General features: G+C 35.0%; 1 pseudogene; it reads left to right on the top strand.

Moving 5' to 3' along the window:
* Window positions 1-316: 316 nt before the first annotated feature.
* The window catches only part of LOC118882417, a 53,998-nt pseudogene continuing 33,716 nt past the window's right edge, over window positions 317-20,598 (top strand).

Genomic DNA, 20,598 nt, shown 5'->3' on the forward strand with positions numbered 1-20,598 from the left:
CTGCACCTAATCACAATGAACACCTGCACTTCCTCTCTCCCTATGGTAAGCAGACTGAGCTAATTCTGCATATTTACCATCCTTTTCCTTTCCATATTTTCTAGTGATAATAAAATAAGGTAGGTGTTTAAGGGTGTATAGATGTGACTGTTTTTCATTCCAAGGGGATGTACAATGCTTACACCTTGGCTTCAGGTCCAAACTAGCCTCACTAATTTAACTCTACTGAAGAGCTGTGGATATTGTTAGATCCTTGCCTGATCCCATTTATCAAATACACCCCAATCTGTCCCAGAAAGTTTCACTGTATCAGAACATGAAAGCACCTGTCAGTGAAGCACTTGCCTATGTGTCGGATACCGTTCTGAGCATTTTACAAGTTCTAAATCTTTTAATCAAAGCTTTGGAAAAAATGGTTTTAAATGTAAAAGAACCAGGGGAATTCTGCACCCCTGAGTCTTTCTTAAAGAAACTACTAGAGGATGAGCTTCATCCAACCTTCAGCAAAACGACTGATGGTAAACACTTTAACATATATGTGTAGACCCAAGACTAAAACAAAGGTGGAAATGAGAGTAGATGAATACACAAATAACAAAATTAATGGATACTCTAACATAATATATTTCATTAATAAATCAACGTCTACCTTCACATATCCTGTAAGGTACTTACAACCTGTAATTTAAAATTCTCCACCAATCATTTGTGATATCTGGTCATACCTTTACATTTTGCATATACGGTAAGAACACAGCACATAGCTACTATTTTTGCTTTGGACAGTTATCTTTTAGAACTATTGAATATAAGGACAATGTAAGTGTTTTATTTACCTTCATCTGTGCCATTTACAACACTTTCATTTCCTTAGATATACGTTTGATTTAAATATATTACTTTCACCTGAAGAATCCTTCAACAATTCTTTAGTTGAAGTCTGCTGGCAATTAATTATCTGTTTTTGTTTATACGAAAAAATGTCCATTTCTCCTTTATTTTGTAAAGTTATTTTCACTTAGTTTGGAATTCTGATTGACAGATTTTTTTTTTTTTTCAATTTCAGTACTTTAAAGATTTACTCCATTTTCTTCTGGCTTGCATGGTTTTTGATTAGCAACCTATTGTTACTATTATATTTTTTATTTGTATGTCATTTTTTTCTGGTTGCTAAGATTTTTTGTCTGTGTTTGGTTTTCATCAGCTTGAATATGATATGTTTAGTTTTGTGTGTGTGTGCGCTTTTGTTCGCATTTATCCTGCTTTGGTGACTTATGAGTGTCTTTGATCTGTGATTTGGTATTCGTCATTAATTTTGGACAATTCTCAAACAGTATCTTCTAAAATATTTCTTCTGTTCTGATTTCCCTCTCTTCTCTTTCTAGATTCCATGATCTACAAATGAACCTAACTGCATTACAGATTCATGACATAATCACAGTGAAGAATGTTGAATAGAAAATAACTCATCTAAGTAACTTTGAAAAAGGAATTTTGACTGTATAATGGAAAGTTAAAAACAAAAAGAAGTATACAAAATACTCCATTTAGCCAATACGTTTTTCAGAGGGTTAAATAGGTTAACAATTTTGAAGGTATTTAACAAAAAATATAAAGTACTCCAGGATTGAGTAAATAAGGAAATACCTGAGGAAATGAGAGTCAGGTTTCTCATTTTCCATACAGGAGTTATAAATAAATAAAGGTTAGAATAAACCCTATGGAGTTAGACTGCACTCAGAGCTATCAGTATGAACTCATGTCTTGTATATATAGATAGATAGATAAACAGATTTAGTTATATGTATGTATATCTGCTTAGAGGGCCTGGAGGCAAAATATACATGAGTGGTAATGAGAATATCTAGTGTTCATATCTTATTTTCTAAATATAACTGACTAATATAAAGACTGCTGGGACAGGGAAAACACAAGGTGATCCTGGAATATCTTGTAGTCATGGAAAGTAAGAAATGCTCAAAAACTGGTATTATGTCAATAGCCAACAACTTGAAGGGGCTGCCAATGGAGAAATCTGAGATAATGTAAACAAAATACCCATGATTTCATTCTAATATAAATAGAATAAAATAATACTAGTATAAATAATTGAATTGAGAGGAGAAAAGTCTTCTTAATAGTAAAAATTCAATTTCATAAATATGGAAAGAATGTCAGAAATTGAAAAAGCGTCTTTTGGCAAACAGTACAGTAATAATTGTTTCCACCAAGAATCATGACTGTATTCTAAAATTGGTGAGCAAAAATATGATAAGCAGGATGTTTGCATAGTCTCAAAATATCTTCCCATAATATACTTAATAATACAGGGCAAAATAGTAACTTGACAATGGAGAAAACTGGACACACATCACCTTAACCAAATTACTAAGGTTAGCATCACCAATACTGATGCATATTGATGTTATGTGCCTTCCGATGCGATGTACTGAGAAGGTGACAGCTCAGAACATCACTTGGTGGCATTTCTGCTAAAAACACATTACCTGAATTTAGTCATGAAGAAAAAAAATCAGTCAAACCCAAACTGTGGGACATTCTACAAAATAACTGGGCAATATTCTTCAAAAGTGTCCATGTCATGAATGAAAAAAGACTGAGGAAATGCCACAGACTGGGGAGGACTAAAGGGACGTGACAATGAAATATCAGAAAGGGAATGTAAACAAACAATCCCTTTTAAAATCGAATCAAGGGAAAAAAAAAAACAAAAAACTTAGGAATAAACCTCACCAAGGAGGTGAAAGACATATGCTGAGAACAACAAAACATTAATAAAGGAAACTGAAATTGATTCAAGGAAATGGAAAGATATCCCATGCTGTTGGAGTGGAAGAATTAATATTGTTAAAGTGGCCATACTGCCCATAGCAATCTACAGATTTAATGTGATTCCTATTAAATTACCCATGACATTTTTCACAGAACTAGAACAAAGAATCCTAAAGTTTATATGGAATCATAAAAGACCCAGAATTGCCAAAACAATCCTGAGGAAAAAGAACAAAGCAGGAGGTATAACCCTCCCACAATTCAGATAGTACTACAAAGCTACAGTAATCAAAACAACATTTGTTACTGGCACAAAAAACAGACATATGGATCAATGAAACAGAATAAAGAGTCCAGAAATAAACCCATACACCTGTATCAATTAATCTCTGACCAAGGAGCCAAGAATATACAAAGGGGCAAGAATATGCAATGGGGAAAAGTCTCTTCAGCAAGTGGTGCTGGGAAAGTTGGGCGGCCTCATGCAAGTCAATTAAGTTAGAACACATCCTCACACCATACACAAAAATAAGCTCAAAATGGTTTAAAGACTTAAACATAAGACACAATACGACAAAACTCCTAGAAGGGAACATAGGCAAAACATTCTCTGACATAAATCGTACCAACGTTTTCTTAGGTCAATCTCCCAAGGCAATAGAATAAAAGCGAAACTAAACAAATGGGCCCTAATTAACTTAAAAGCTTTTGCACAGCAAAGGAAACCATCAACAAAATGAAAAGACAACCTACAGACCGGGAGAAAATATTTGCAAAATGATGCGACCGACAAGGGCTTAATTTCCAAAATACGCAAACAGCTCATTCAACTCAACAACAAAAAATATAGGAGTAAAAAGCAATTGAAGGGTGTTCGTCAGAGAAATCATAACATTAGATTTAAGTACTCCTTTGGGAGTGCTGGTAGAATTAGAAAAAATAAAAGCAGCGTTTAAAAGCTATGACTCATTGGAACTCACCTGGAAGCCACCATGAGTCTCAGGACTTTAGAGGGAGACGCTGAAGGCTGAAGACAGTCTCAACCTCATGCTAGAATGAAGATGGTAAATCTTAGCTTCACCAGTCCAGAGACAACCAGGTTTGTTTTGCCCAACGCGCAGCAAGCCAGGATACTGCAACCTTTGGCGTCTCAAAGGTAAGGGGCCTGGGCTACTTAACGGCATAAAGAAGAAAGAAAAAAGACGTTCTGACACGTAGGCAGCGTAGGGAACGTGGGATACGTGGGGAGCGTGGGGAAAGATGATTGGGAAAATGTGTGTAATCACCGTTCTGCGCAGGCGTAACTAAGTGACAAGGCCTCCACGTTCAATTTCAATCTTAACCAGCTCAGCTCAAAGTAGGCACAGCTGACTCCAAATTCCTGAAACACACAACTCAGGCAAACATCTTATTGTTTAGGCTACGAGCCCCTTGGAGGACATGCAAGTCTTTTGTAGCAATAATTAAAACGATCTTGATTAGCGAAAGCAGGTGAAATGGATTTGACTAATGATTACCCACAGTTTCAACAACGTGAAGCTCTAGGCATGCAAGAGTGGCCACCACTGCCACAGATTTTATTTGCCCACATCCTTAAGGGAGATGATGCTCAAGAGCTCAAACTCTGCCTATGGGTGAGTCTTTCTAAATTGTCATCAGAATTTACCCACTTGAGTGCTTCTTAATTGAAGCCTCTAAACAAGGAAAAATGCATAGAAGGAGATTCTACAAAATTTAGTTCCAGGATTCTCATGAATACAGGTGAGCATTTACAACAGATAATCAAGTAAAAGTCCGTTAATGTTTCTATGTATGAATCATTTTCTTATCATGATATATTTAATCTGATTATTATGTATTTAATGTTGTTTACACTGATATCGTGACCCAGAGTTTGATAAACACTGGATTAGTGAGTGAAATTATCTGATTATGCAAAAACAGAAATTTCAGTATGGCTTTATTCTCCATAAATTTTATATTTAACCTTATAAAACTCTTATGAAACGAGAAAGGTCAAAATGTGGCCATAGAGGACAGCTGCTTGTACTGAAGATGGAAATGAAGGGGAAGGGGAAGGGGAAAAAAAGAGGAAGAGGAAGAAGGAGAAGACAACTGATGATTAAGTGATAAGCTTTACCCATCCTCACCCAGAGATATTTCATTTGTCTGTTTTTAAATAATTTAAGAATTGGAAAGTCAGTCCCCTGTGGCCATGTCTGTGACGTCAATAAAGATACCACTCAGTTCTTTGGCAATTAAAGAAATGTGATTCATAAAAAGATAGAAGAGCTCCAGAAAATGCAGACATTTCCCATCCCATTAAAGATAGAATTTTAGCTAGGTTGAAAACTGAGGTAACCTGTTTTATAGGACTCAGCAAAGTTTCTCATATGACTCACAATAAAAATTTTAAATAAAAGAAAACCAAAGGCCTCTACAGAAATGTTTGTGACACATTAAGTAATAAATTCACTAATGCAACTATAGAATAAGGATGTTTGCTCTATTGGTCACTATGAGAATTTTATGAAGCATTTTTCTCTCTCTAAAATGAAGTTAACAGGTAAGATGGCTTCAGCTTAACAAGTTTCCTGCAATGTATTTCCTCACAATCTAAAGATGGTTTTGACTTGGACAAGTGTGAAAACATACTGAAGCAAAAAAATGGCCAAATTTAGACGGACTAACGTGTTTGTGAAAGCTTTATTGTTGTGTCAGGTTTGTTCTATAAACCTGTGTAAAAAAACACTTTTAACGCAAGAATAAAACCATGTTGGCCATATTTGAACAGTTCAATAAAAAGGTGATGCTGAGTTAATTTTATAGGTGGATTTTACCAGGGAAAAAGAAACATATTTTCCTTGACTGATTATCACTTACTCTTTCTCACTCTGTTCCTTGATTCTCTAGATGTTATTGACCTACAACCAGATTCACGTTTTCATATTCTCATAGGTTTTTTCTCTCCAAGAAATATCTACACTCCTTTCCCTGGGGCATCTCACATAAAGGATGGTTGAGAGTATATTTATTAATGTTTTATTCCTCTTTAAATTTATCACCTGAGGAAACTGCACCTAGTGCTCAATAAAATATCAAGCCACCTCACCTGGTTTAAATAATCAGATTAAAGTAAAAGAAGTTAAGAAATAGTTTAACATCGTTTTCATTTAACATAATTTTCTATAGGGGAAACAATGTTGTTATCATAAAAAAATCAAACTATTATATTGTGTCCATGTGTTTCTAAGAACAATGGGATTGCTCTTAATGCCTTTGATTAATAATAAACAATTTTTACTGAGCAATCACTATGTTCTTGGAACTGTCATTAGTATATTAAATTATTTCATGTAATCACAAAAAACATACTGATTTCTATTTACAAATAATGTAACAGACACGGTGACATAAATAACTTGTTAAGGTTGATGACTGTCATCTTCCATAAAAAGACCACCAGAAAAACTATTGATCAATCAAATTTAGTGCTTACTTTCTTAACTTACTTATTTTAAAGGGGAAAAAAATCATAATTGGGTGACATTTGTAATATAATAGTTTAGGGTTGGTAGACACAGCAAACTGAGAACTGATATGAATCCATGTAAGTAAACTATTCTGTGAAAAGTAAGTTGTTTTGTCAGATGAGTAAACTCTTTGTTCAGATAAATTGTTTTGCAGTGAAGTTACGTATTGGTTTAACTGCCTTCTTCTTGATCACAAAATCCCTAGAAAATGTTGGTCTCTACTCTCAATCCTGATAATTAAGCTATGTGCGCAGAGCTTAACATCACAAAGGAAGCTTCTTGGAAATAAAAATGTTAATGAAAAACAATAATACTAAGATATACCTTCATTATTTCTGCCTTAGATATTTGAGAAGTGTTAGGACTTCATATAACGTCAACCTAAAAACACAAAGAATGTAATTGCTAAATTATGTTTATAAAAAATAGCTCAAAAGACAAAAAGCAGCTGTGTGGTATGAAAGATAAGTCATGAACTATGTGTTGAATTAGACTAGAAACTTTGGTAGACCATCAGCCTAACACTAGACTACAACCAATATGTTCTTGGTCTAACAAGAGAATGTGAATTTGACAATGAACATGTTTCTGCTCCATTTCCACAGTATAATTTTTATAATCTATATGATACAAATAAACATATTTTCAGCCATTTATCTTGGGAGCATTTTTCTTGGAGGAATTTAATTATGGAATCCATTGAAATTGATATTGTAAAATGTTTCAAACAAATAAAGCAAATCTAAAAAAGGTAAATTGTACCTTGTAAAATATAAAACTGGTACAACCACACTTTGCTGCAAGATAGGTTATTTCAGCCCAGTCAGGTAAATGTGTGTCACTTGTCATGGACCAATCACACTTTAAGGACATTTAAACAGTAACCCAGCAATTCTTTGGTCTTTTGCCAATAATCAAACTCCATATTTAAACAAGTAATGTGAGGTATCCTTCTTTACAATGTAATCTACCTATGAGCTAAGACAAAATAGCCTTTATCAGCTATTGGTAAAATCAAGTTATCTTTAACCTTTCACCTATACCTCAGCCCCATGTCATACCTTGTGATAGCCTGACACAATCCCTCAATTATGCATTTTCCCATCAAAGCTTACTTCTCTCCCTCTGAGCAGTTCCTTCCATGTGGATTTTTGTACCATGTCTAAAAGACATAAAATGCTCAGCTTTTTCAACTTCATTAGCCTCTGGAAAGAATTCAATCGCATAATGGTTGCATGGGATTCATAACATATATTGAACATAAAAGAAAAAAATAAAACAGTTTATTAGAAATTTCTATTCTGTGAAATATTCTTTATTCACATGTACCCCATGGCTGCTCTCTTCATCTTTCCACAGCAGCCAAGAGCACATGCTTTCATAGCCCCGCTGTCATCTCTTGTTTTCTGTCATCTTTTCTAATCTCAACACTATCCCTCCTCCTAGGAGAAAACAATACCGAGTCAGCAAGCTAAAATGCATCTCTTTATTTATTTATAAACCATTTTCTCTGATGCTTTACTGGCAGCCGTCCCTCAGGCATTCAGGGTATAATTGTCTATCTTAATCACTCACTGATGAATTTCTGAAAGCAAAGACAATTCCCTCCCTAGGAGGAATTTTGGAATTGAGTTTCTAATATTGTTTACATTGCTGAGCTCAAAACACAAATTAATGGGAAAAGGTGAATTATCCAATTATTTGACCAATATCATAAAAGTTTTAACCCGCTCAGAGTGCAAGCTTTAGATGCAAATAAGAATGTTGAAACACAAAAAGTCTAAAAGTCCATTCTTTAGAAAAAGATATCTTGTCCTTAAAGGGGGGGAGGGGCACACCCGCTCTAGAACTCGGCCATAAGCTATACCTAGCATATTCCTTTTTCAGTCATGTCTCTAGAGGCCCAGGTGTTTTGTGCTGGTTTTGTTACCTGAAAACTGGGTTCATCTCTTGCTGGGTATCTAGTCAGAGGGCACAACCAAGTTAAGGAGCAAGAGAAGAGAGGATTTTATTCCTTGCAACAAGTAAGGGGAACACCAGGGATATTTCCCAAAGTAGTGTCTCACCAAATAGCAAGATCAGGGAACTTTTAAGCTAAGGGTGCATGCATATACTATATGAAGGAAAGGTATAGTCGTTCCAGGTAGAGAGACAGAGTCCTAGGGGTGCTTGCCTGGTGGAGACGAGATTTCATCATAGAATTGGGGCAAAGGTCATTCTAGGTTGAGAGAGTCCAGGCTCTGATTGAAGTCATGAGGGCCAGTAAGCGTTGGCCTCATTGATTCTCAGGCTCCAGTTAGTCTGGTGGTTGAGTGCTCAAGGGGTTTGAAATCCACAAAAGAGCTCAAGAATGTGCAATGTGCATCAGGCTGATCTGTACTTTGAAACAGAACTGGGAGTCTTTGGGACTGATTTATTGTCTCAGATATGGTCAAACTATTTTCCTAGTCTGGTAATAGATGCTTGTTCTTGCATTCTTTGTTCCTTTAAAATCATTAACTACTGAGGCCTCTTCTTCTACAGTTTCAACCAGGAAGTTTTGCAAGAAATGTGCTTGGGCAAGTATTGAGATCAGGCATAGATCACAGAATGGCTTGGGGCCTAAAATGGCTTCTCTTATGTCCAGAAAGCTATGTCTTTTCCTTCTTTTTCTGGGGACTCCTAACCCTATCTGCCTACAGTCTCAGCATATGAATAACCTGTGTTGTGGCTTGACCAACCCTTGTTCTTATGATTACAAGATACCCTCAGCAATAACCATTTGAAAACTTTTAAAGAGACAAGGTTTCTTATATACAGGTTCTGGGGCCACACAGTGAGGTCACAGAGAGCGAGACAGAGAGAACACGCAGGCCTGAAGTTCTGTATTTATTAGGTTGAATGGTGGAGGCCTAGGGTGTCAAAGAAAAATGCACAACATAGGAGTTGTGAGTTTAGGTTTTACTCAGGATCTTACCTAGGACTATAGCCCAGGAGATAACCTCTCAGTAGCTCTGAGGAAATTGCTCCAGAGAAGTAGAGGAGAAACCAGTATATAATTTTTGGCTAGGGAATATGTGCAGTCCGGCATACATCTTGGTAAAAGATTACGGCTAGTCACAAAGAATGGATATCCCAAGTTAATGATTTTAGTGCTTTTCTATGTATCGGAAGATGCAAGAATCTGGGTTCATTAGAATTCTTTCTGAGATATGCATCTAAATATCCATATGGCCTGTTTATCCAAAGCACAGAGTGCCTCATCCTGGTTTTCATTCTGAATTCTTCTCAGGGTGCACTGTTGGTTGGTGACTGCAGTGACTAATGACTCAATCCTTGTAGAACTAGTTGGTAAGCAATGCTCTTTTATTTCCCTTGTTTTATAAGGGTTTTGTGGGCTCACTTTTTATTGGTGAATTTAAAATATAAGAGTGGAAATTTAAAGCTTAGAAAGAGAAAAACAAGAGGCCCAAATGGTCAGTTGTTAAAATCAACCAAGATCTCTAAAACCAAGAGTCTGGGTATGTATGTGGGGGAGAGGGGAGTGCAGCGGGCACATCCTGGCTCTTTATCTAGCCATGTGGTTGACAGTGTGTTTATTCAGAGAGCCCTCTTTGAAGTGGATGCCACAGCAATCAAAGCTTAAGTCAGGTAACTGCATAAAAAAAAAAAAAATCAATCGTTAAGACTTATACTACACCTAGGTCATGCCCCTAATATGGCCAATAAATTATACAAAAACAGAAAGTTTAAGATGTACAATGTGATGATTTGGTACATACATGCATAGATTGTCAAATGATACATGCAATCAAGTTAATTAACTCATCCATCGCCTCACATAGTCACTTTTTCTGTTTGTTTTTGTTTTGGTGAGAACACTTAGGATCTACTCTCTTAGCAAATTTCACCTATACAATATTGTATAATTAACTATAGTCACTATGCTGTACATTAGAATTAATGATATGCTTTTCGACTCAGGGACTTGTGCTCATCCTGCCAACCCACCTGCTTTGTCACTTACGCTTTCAATGACAACCCCATTTACTACGTAATCTTGGCCTTTTTCTTCATTTTGCTTTTGCAGTTTAAATTTCAAACCTGAATTAATCCAGTTTTTTTGATAAGCAATTTGTTTGTACTTGGATTGGACTCTCAATTTATTCCATGAAATTGATGGTTTGCTTTTGGACAATTTCCCAGTAACATTCAGGGTCCCTGACTGATGCTACTCTAGATAGCTATTTCTTGGTCTCTCTATTACATACCTTTGGGTACAAGACCCCCGACCATTCCTTTTACGTCACAGGCCTCTCCTCTGTCTCCCCATTCTTGATGTACTCCTCTTCATTCTCTACACGTTCATTGAGCAATTTCAGTCCCTTTTATGCTTCTGAGTTCTAAATTTGTGTGCTAATGACTCCCAGCTCTATACCTCTAACCCTTTCAACTTCAGCCTATATACTCAATTGTCCATTGCAAATATCCCGCTAGGTTATTATAGGCATTCATCCTTCATCAAGATTCAGATCAGGCCTCAGCTCTTAGACAAGCTTTTATTCAATCCTGAATCTTTGTTAACTACCCTCCTCTATATTCCTACTGTGTCCTACAAACACCTCTATCACAAATTTTGTGTCCTGTGTCATGATTATCTGTTTTACCTGTTAATCTCCTACTGGACTGCAAGTTCTCTGGGAGCAGGAATTTTGCCTAAATCAACCTTGCATTTCCAGCATCAAATAGAGTTTCTGCAACATTAGAGGTGATAGATAGTGTAAGTAGTTTAATTTTTTTTGTTTTGTTTTTGTGTTTGTTCTTAATGTTCAGGCCCTTCAACAAAGGCCTAGTTTTCCTTGGAAAGTAATAATGTATGTTGCAATACCTTTTAAGCAGCTACTTTCCTGGGAAAATGTAGACCTGGTATATGCCTCAGGTTGGCAGTTGGACTATATAGCCTCTAAGATCTACAAGCCTGAAATTATATAAATCTAGTCTCCTGTAATGCTTCAAAAATAAATTACATAAGAAGGAAAAGATAACTTTTTTGGCACATTGTCCAAAGTTTCTAATTAATCATTTTGTCAGTACTAAATGTATTGCTTAATTGCTCAGAAATCAAATAACATTAAGACTACCAAAAGCTATTGAAAATTGGCACAAATACCATTAACAGATGAAGTATCATTTAAATTAAATGCTTCATTTATTTCATTATTTTAAAGTCATCACATGAGTTTAGAGTAAATGAGCACACAACTTACGGCAATTTACTTTTGGCAAGTATTTGGGTCTTCTAGGGACAGAATCTGTATGTTCTCACTCAGAAACAATGAAGAGTGACCTCCAATTTGGCTTTATTCTTAATGAGTTTTTCTATGTTGACAAAGAAGTATATTTGAGCTTATTGCAAAATGAGAGAAGTGAGATGCACATATTTTCATGCTGAGGCAGAATGCAAGCTCACCTTCAATAACTAGAGTATTTTTTTTAAAAAAAATCATGACTGGATTCTTTTGCAATGGTGCCAATCAGTCATCTTCAGAAAAAAAACACATTGCAAGAGAGAAAGGTGTGGAAAAATCTGGAGGTGTTTTTGAATCAGTTGTACAAATGTATAGTTTACATCTATTTTAAAGAAGAAAAAAAATAGACTCAGAAATTAAGTGACTTGCTTAAGGTTCCAACAAGAACAGAATAAGAGTTCACGTTATTCTTTCTTGTGTTTATCAGTTTATGACTACTTCTCTTCTGCTGAATGTTTATTTCTAAAAGGTCTTGTAGAGCCCATAGAGCCACAATGGAGACTACACCCTTGTGGCTTTCTGCACTTCTGTTTTGTGGGGGTGGAGGCAGGAAGTGATTATGATGAGGTGGAGATAGCAAGTTGAGATGGCAGAGATAATAAATTGGGGGATTAGATAAGATGCTCAGAGTTTGACTCTTTTAGAGAAGACTAGTGTTTGTTCTCATGTTAATAGGTTAGCTTCTTGTTTTCCTCTATCCATTCTCAGCAACATAAAATATTGGCTACCAATCACAACACTAAAAGTGTAACAGAGAAAAAATTCCCACGCTCAAGGTAGAGAGTGAAGGACTAGGCCCTGAGAAACATTTCTAGACCCTCAAATTTTCTCTGAGCTTAATTGCCTTGGACATATAGCTACCTTCATAGGCCATTTTTAAAGTTTCTATGTACTTCAAGAGCAATCTGGTAACTGTGACTTAATATTTAATTTTCTGAAGCTTCAGAGGTTTGAACTTTGTCCAATGGCAATGGTTCTGGAACCAACAGACAATCCTGAGCTCAGTAAAATTCCACTTAATGAGGGTAAAAATAGCCAAAATATTCTTCAGAAAGTATTTTAATTGTCACTGGATTATTCGATAGTTTATCCTTTTCCATCCACAAATACACATATACCAGCAATTTAGGCATTCTAAACAATGTGTTTTCTCTATTTAACTGCAAGAAAGGCATATTTTCCCAATTTAATTAATCAAGCTGAGCTCCATTTCAAGGGGCTGAATTGTATGATCATGAGGCTTTAATAAATTATAAACTTTTCAATGGGTAAAGGCAACACTTCTCAGACTTAACATAATGGAATTGGGCTAATTCATTCAGAGCTTTATTCACCAGGACTGAGATATGCTTGCCTCCAGGCAAGTGGCATGAATTTCTCAAGACATTTCTTACAAAGAAAGTACATGGTGGAATTAGAAATCTCTTTCCAAGATCCAACACAATGTTTAGTCACTTCCTAGCATCCCCACATGATGTGGCTTTAGATCTTTCATTATTGCTTATCAGGAACTGAAGAAGTATCTTGAATTTTCAGTTTACTAAGTTTAAATTTTTCTTATTGTACTTAATGGGAGAAATTATATTTGATAATTTGAGAATTGCTGAACAATATTCATATCAAACTCAAGGGTTTAGTATATAATGGTTTTTTATCAATATCAAGATATTCAGTATCAAAATATTATGGACAGAACATTAAGTAGGTAAAAGAGGACCATGATTCATCTCAGCTCCAGCACTCTTAAAATGTGTTCCTTGGAACAAATTCTAGTTCTTCAAGAGGGTAGGAACCTGAATGCCATTTCTTGACCTGTCTTTCTTATCTCCCACATCGTTGTTAAGTCCTTAAAATTTTTTCTTTTCCAGTTTTATTGAGATGTAACTGACATGTAATGTTGTGTGACATATTCCAACAAGGTGTAAAATGTGTTGATTTGAAGAAATGTCTGTTTAGGTCTTCCACCCATCTTTTGATTGGGTTATTTGTTTTTTGATATTGAATTGCCTGAGTTGTTTGTATATTTTGGAGATTAATCCTTTGTCAATTGCTTCGCTTGCAAGTATTTTCTCCCATTCTGAGGGTTGTCTTTTGGTCTTGTTTATGTTTTCCTTTGCTGTTCAAAAGTTTTTAAGTTTAATTAGGTCCTGTTTATTTTTGTTTTTATTTCATTAGACATACAGATGGCCAAGAGGCACATTAAAAGATGTTCAACATCACTAAGTATTAGAGAAATGCAAATCAAAACTACAATAAGGTATCACCTCACACCAGTCAGAATGGCCATCATCAAAAAATCTACAAACAATAAATGCTGGAGAGGGTGTGGAGAAAAGGGAACCCTCTTTCACTGCTGGTGGGAATGCAGATTGATACAGCCACTATGGAGACAGTATGAAGGTTCCTTAAAAAACTAAAACTAGAACTACCATATGACCCACCAATCCCACTACTAGGCATATACCCTGAGAAAACCATAATTCAAAAAACACATATACCCCAATGTTCATTGCAGCACTATTTACAATAGCCAGGACATGGGAGCAACTTAAATGTCCATCGACAGATGAATGGATAAAGAAAATGTGGTACATACATACAATGGAATATTACTCAGCCATAAGAAGGAATGAAATTGGGTCATTTGTAGAAATGTGGTTGGACCTAGAGTCTGTCATACAGAGTGAAGTAAGTCAGAAAGAGAAAAACAAATATCGTATATTAACGCATATATGTGGAACCTAGAAAAATGGTACAGATGAACATATTTGCAGGGCAGGAATAGAGACGTAGATGTAGAGAAAGGACAGGTGGACACGGGGGGGAAGGGGAGGGTGGGAAGAATTGGGAGATTAGGATTAACATATATATAATAGTGAAGTAAGTCAGAAAGAGAAAAACAAATATCGTATGTTACCGCATATATGTGGAATCTAGAAAAATGGTATAGATGATCTTATTGGTAAAGCAGAAATAGAGACACAGATGTAGAGAACAAATGTATGGACACCAAGGGGGTAAGGGGGGGTGGGATGAATTGGGAGATGGGGATCAACATATATACACTATTAATACTATGTATCAAATAGATAACTAATGCAAAGCTACTGTATAGCACAGGGAACCTAATGCTCTGTGGTGACCTAAATAGGAAGGAAATCCAAAAAAGAGGGGATATATGTATACGTATAGTGATTCACTTTGCTGTACAGTAGAAACTAACACAACATTGTAAAGCAACTATACTCCAATAAAAATTTTTTAAAAATACCATGTATAAAATAGATAGCTAGTGGGAACCTGCTGTATAGCACAGGGAGCTCAGCTCCGTGCATGGTGATGACCTAAATGAGTTGGAATCGGTTGGGGGGGTGCGGTGGGAGGAAGGTCCAAGAGGGAGGGGATATATGTATATATATAGCTGATTCACTTTATTGTAGAGCAGAAACTAACACAACATTGTAAAGCAATGTTTTTATACACCAATAAAAAAAATGTTGATTTGATACACCTATATATTGCAAAATGATTACAACCATAGCTAGCTTTAGCTAACATCTCCATCATGTCACCTAATTACCATTTTTTTTTATAGTGAGGACACCAAAGATTCACTCTTACCAACATTCAAGTATTTAATTCAGAATTATTAACTGTAATCCTCATGCTGTACATTAGATCCCCAGAATGTATTTATCTAATACTGGAAGTTTGTACTCTTGAATCCATAACTTTCGATTCCCCTTACCCTCCCAGCCTCTATAACCAACATTCTAGTCTCTATGATTTCAGCTATATTAGATTCTACATATAAGTGATACCATAAAGAATTTCTGTCTTATTTCACTCAGCATAATGCCCTCAAGTTTCATCCATGTTTTTGCAGATTACAGGATTTCCTTCTTTCTCATGGTTAAATAATACTTGTAATATTTAAATATATGTGAGATATATACCTGTATCTATATTAGATAGATAGATAGATTCTTTATACATTCATCTATTGACATTTACATTGTTTCCATAACCTGGCTATTGTAAAAAATGCTGCAATAAACATGAGTGCAGATGTCTCATCAAGATACTGTTCATTTTCCTTTGGGAACATAACCAGAGGTGAGATCACTGAATCCTATGGTAGTTCTATTTTTAATTTTTGAGGAACCTCCATACTGGTTAATCCCTTACATGATTTGCAAATATTTACTCCATTCCATAGGTTGGCTTTTCATTTTGTTGATGGTTTCCTTTTGTTGTGTAGAAAGTTCTTAGTTTCATGAAGTCACACTTGTTTGTTTTTGGTTTTGTTGCTTTGCTTTTGGTGTCAAATCCAAAAAAATTTGTCAAGACTGATGTAAAGAAGTTTACCACTACTAGGATCTCTTCTAGGATTTTTATAGTTTTAGGACTTATGTTCAAGTCTTCAATACTTTTTGAGTTAATTTTTGTGTATGGTGTAAGATGAGGGTCCAGTTTCATTTTTCTGCATGTGGTTATCCATAGATAATCCATTATGCCTCACCAATTAATCCTCCCTTCACATATAATCCCTGTTTATTGTCCTTACAGGTTTGCCTTTTCCACAATGGAAAAGTGTAGTATGTAGACCTTTCAGGCTATCTATCTTCTTTTACTTAAGAGTATTTACCAATATTCATCCATGTCTTCTTGTGGCTTGATACATCATTTCTTTTTATTATTAATAATATTTCATTGTATGAATGTGCCATATTTGGTTCATCCATTCAACTACTAAAGGATATATAAGTTGCTTCCAATTTTCAGTGATTACGAATAAAGCTGCCATAAACATTTATAGACAGGTATTACAGCTTTTAATTTTCCTTTCTTGTAATATCTTTATCTGGTTCTGGTGTAGGGTAATTCTGGCCTCATAGAATGAATTAGGAAATGCTACCTCTGCTTTTATTTTTTTGGAAGAAATTTAGAGAATTTGTGTCATGTCTTCCTTTATCGTTTGATAGAATTCACCAGTAATGAAATTCATATGGACCTGATTTTTTCCTATTTGGAGGTTATAAAAATCATTTAGGTGTGTCTTTCAAGAAATTGTTTTATTTGATGTATACTATCAAATTTGTGGGCCTTAAATTGTTCATGATGTTACTTATTATCGTTTTAATGTCCACTGGAACAGGTTCATCAACTTCCCTGCTTTTTTCAAAGAACTAGATTTTGATGTCATGATTTTTATATTATTTTCCTTTTTTTTGAATTTCAATAATTTCTGTGCTAGTGTTATTTTTTCTCCTTCTTGATTTAAATTTAATTTGCTCTTTTATCTCCAGTTTTCTAATGGAGAAAAGTTGGTTATTTCATTTTTATTTCATTTCTGACATGTGTATTTAAAGCTATAAACTTCTTTTTAAGCACTCCCTTTACTCCATCCCACGAATTTTGATGAATCATACTGCAATTTTATTTAGTTCAAAATAATTTTTAAAAATCCTCTTGAGATTTCTTTTATCCATACGTTTAGGTTAGATGAGTGTTATTTATTTTCAAAGACTGGAAGATTTCCCAGCTATATTTCTGTTATTGATTTTTAGTTTAAGTGAACTGCAGTATGAGAGCATACTTTGTATTATTTATATCCTTTTAAATAAGTGAATATGTGTTTTATGACCCAGAATATGTTCTACCTTGGTGAATGTTTCATGCAAGCTACAGAAGAATGTATATCCTGCTTTAATTGGATGGAGTATCCCATACATGACAATTACATCAATTTGACTGTTATTGCTGGTCAGGTCATGTTTATGCTTACTGAATTTCTGCCTGCTTGATCTATCAATTAATAATAGTGGATTTGTCTGTTCTTCCTCAGAGATCTATCAGTTTTTGCCTCATGCATTTTTACACTCTGTCATTAGATACACGTGTTATGGATTTTTATGTCTCTTTGAGAATTGAGTCCTTTAAGTAGCATCCCTCTTTATTCTTTATAATCTTACTTATTCTGAATTATGCTTTGTCTGAAATTAATATAGCTATTCCATTAGCTTTTGATTAGAGTTAACATGATATGTCTTTCTCCATCCCTTTATTTTTATGTATCAGAAACTTTAAATTAGGTTTCTTGTAGACAATGTATACTTGGGCCTTTTTAAATGTATTTTAACAAAATTTGTCTTTTACTTGATGTATTTAGGCCATTCACATTTAAATTTATTATTTGCTGTATTTGAATTGATATCAACCATGTCTGCAACTGTTTTATATTGTTGCCACAGGCTTCTTTTTCTGCTTTTTCTGGTTTAATTGAGTATTTTTTATGATTCCATTGTATCTCCTCTCTTAGCATATCAATTATATTCCTTTAAAAAAAACAGTGGTTTCCCTAGAGTTTACTATATACATTTAAAAATAATCTAATTCCATCTTCAAAAAATACTGTGACACTTCACGTACAGCACAGGTACCTTATAACAGGGTATTCCCAATTCCTCCACTTGTTCCTTGTGATATTGCTGTCATTTTTTTTTACTTATTACTTTACTATAATCACTTAACACATTGTGCCCAAACTTCCCCTTGTTTTCTAGGCATACTGCTTGATCAGTTTTCAAACATCCTAAGGTTCTTTGTGATTCAGATTTTTCCACTTGAGCTATTTCCACTCGTACACTCTTCTGTCTCCTGTTAGCCTGGTAGAATATTTATCTTTTAGTTTAAATACCACTCCTTTCAATATCAGGAGGCTTTCCTGATCTTCCAGACCATCCTAGATCATGCTTTTATATACATTCATAGCACTTTCTTACTTTTACCTTTGCGATTCTTATTGAAATTGTAATCAATTAAGTATTTATTTAAGGTCTATATCCAACACTACGCTTTAATACCCATAAGAAGAGTTATCATTTCTCTCTTGTTACTTGCTCACCCCAGAATTGGTCTGGCACTTATTAAGTACTGAACAAATATGGAATAGATAAATGTTCAAGGATGATTTATGGTTTGGTTTAAGATGTTTAGGAAATAGTATCTTCTTGGAATATATTTTGGAGTATCTAGTATGCTAGACCTTTATTAAAGAATAAAATTGGTGAAATCTTCAAATAATTTAACCAGACAAAATTTCTTTTGAGTAACATAAGATAGCAACTGATAGGTCACTACTGTTGTGAAGCATATCTTTTGAGAAATGCTCCCTTAGCCAATAAAAGCTCCTTAAGCAGGTCTAAGGTAGGAATTGGCTAACTATGGCCTGTAGGCCAAATTCGGTTTATCACCTTTTTTTGTACAGTCTGTAAGCTAAGAGTCATTTTTACATTTCTAAATGATAAAACAATTCCAAAAAAGAATATTTGAAAATTATATGACATTTAAATTTCAGTGTCCACAAATAAAGACTTTGGAACACAACAATGCCCATTCATTAGGCATTGTCTATTGCTGATTTTTGTGATAAAACAGCTGATTTGAGTAGTTGTGACAGAGACTATATGGTCCATAACTCTAAAATATTTATTGTTTGGTCTTTCACAGAATAAGTTTATCAACCCTGGCCTAAGCCATAAATAAAGATGAGGTGTTTGAGGGATATTATGCAGTTATGATGTCACTACCATCCAATAACACCATTCCAACTAAACATAAAAAATACACTTGGGTACAATGAGTGTATTTGTTGGAAACTTAAAGTAAGTAAAATGGCGTGTAGAAAGAGTACACTTCTGTAGAAAGAGTGTAAAATACTCCCTGTTAGAGTCTTAGTTTTCCCCCTAACTTAGTAATTCTGGGGGAGATGCAGAGCCTTTATTTCTTTATTTTTCACTGTCTTTAATTCATGTAAATATTCTTTAAACAGAAAGGAAGTAATGTCTTCAGAAGGAAAAATGCTTATTATAAGTCACTGTAACAGTCCTAAGTTGTTGTGTCTGTTTTTTACAAAAACACAAAGAAAGGAAATAGCCTTACTCAAGTTTCCATATAAGAGAAAGATTCCCAAGCTGTCAATCTGGAAGCATAATGAAGTCTGTCATGGCTTGTCCCCACTATTGATTATGAGACTGGACAACAGCAGTAGTGTTCAGCCATATTCACGTTCAAATACCTCACCCGTGAAATGCCAGTAAGGCCCTGTAGTGAACGTGGCTATTGGATTCTTCCTCACTTTGGGCTAGATCTTATCCAAAGGAATGCCAGCAAAGTCTGCAGTAGACAGGCGTGGCAGTGTCTTCTCTTTTTTGTTTCTGTTTGTTTGTTTGTTTTTGTCTTTTCATACTTCATTTGATCATGAGGTTTCAGAAGTTCCTTTCTTAGGATGGCAACAGGGGTAGTGCATGTATGTGCATGGGATGGGGATGTTTATTCATAAAATAGGAAATGTTTTCAGTGAAGCCAAATTGTAGAGTAGATAAAAGGCATTAAAGGAAGCATCTCCTAGTTCAAATCTGTCTATGCCACTTCCAATGTGACTTAGATTATGTCCCTTCCAGTTTTCTGAATTTTTCTCAACTGCAAAATATGGATCCAGGGCTGTATATTTAAAGGCCCTTCTTACTCTGATTCTAAGCCATGAAACAAAAGAACAGTGGTAGGATGATAGAATAAGGTGTTGTGATTTTTTGAGACAATGGAGCCAAAATTCCATATAATACAAATTAACCTGTAAATGAGAGATTTTTAAAAAGAAAGCCTTATCTTGGAACAAAATTCTAATTAGCATCTATTTGTTTCTCAATGGAAGGAAAAATGTCTGAGCTTCTCGGGGGAGGAATAGAAAAATCTGCTGCTGCTGTGAAGCATGCCCTCTCATGGAGAGAGAGTTCATGTAAGCAATATGCTTTGGCATTCCTGAACAAGCAAACAAACACACAAACACAAGAGTTGCATAGGGAAATTTAGTAGCATTGTTTGAAATGATATATCTAAATATCAAAATTAAGTGAAATATAAGGGAATTGAGGATGTTTTCCCAGACATGGCAACATAGAGCTAGGGGTTTTACATATGGG

This window comes from Balaenoptera musculus, chromosome 16, assembly GCF_009873245.2.
Source record: "Balaenoptera musculus isolate JJ_BM4_2016_0621 chromosome 16, mBalMus1.pri.v3, whole genome shotgun sequence".
Taxonomy (NCBI): Eukaryota; Metazoa; Chordata; class Mammalia; order Artiodactyla; family Balaenopteridae; genus Balaenoptera; species Balaenoptera musculus.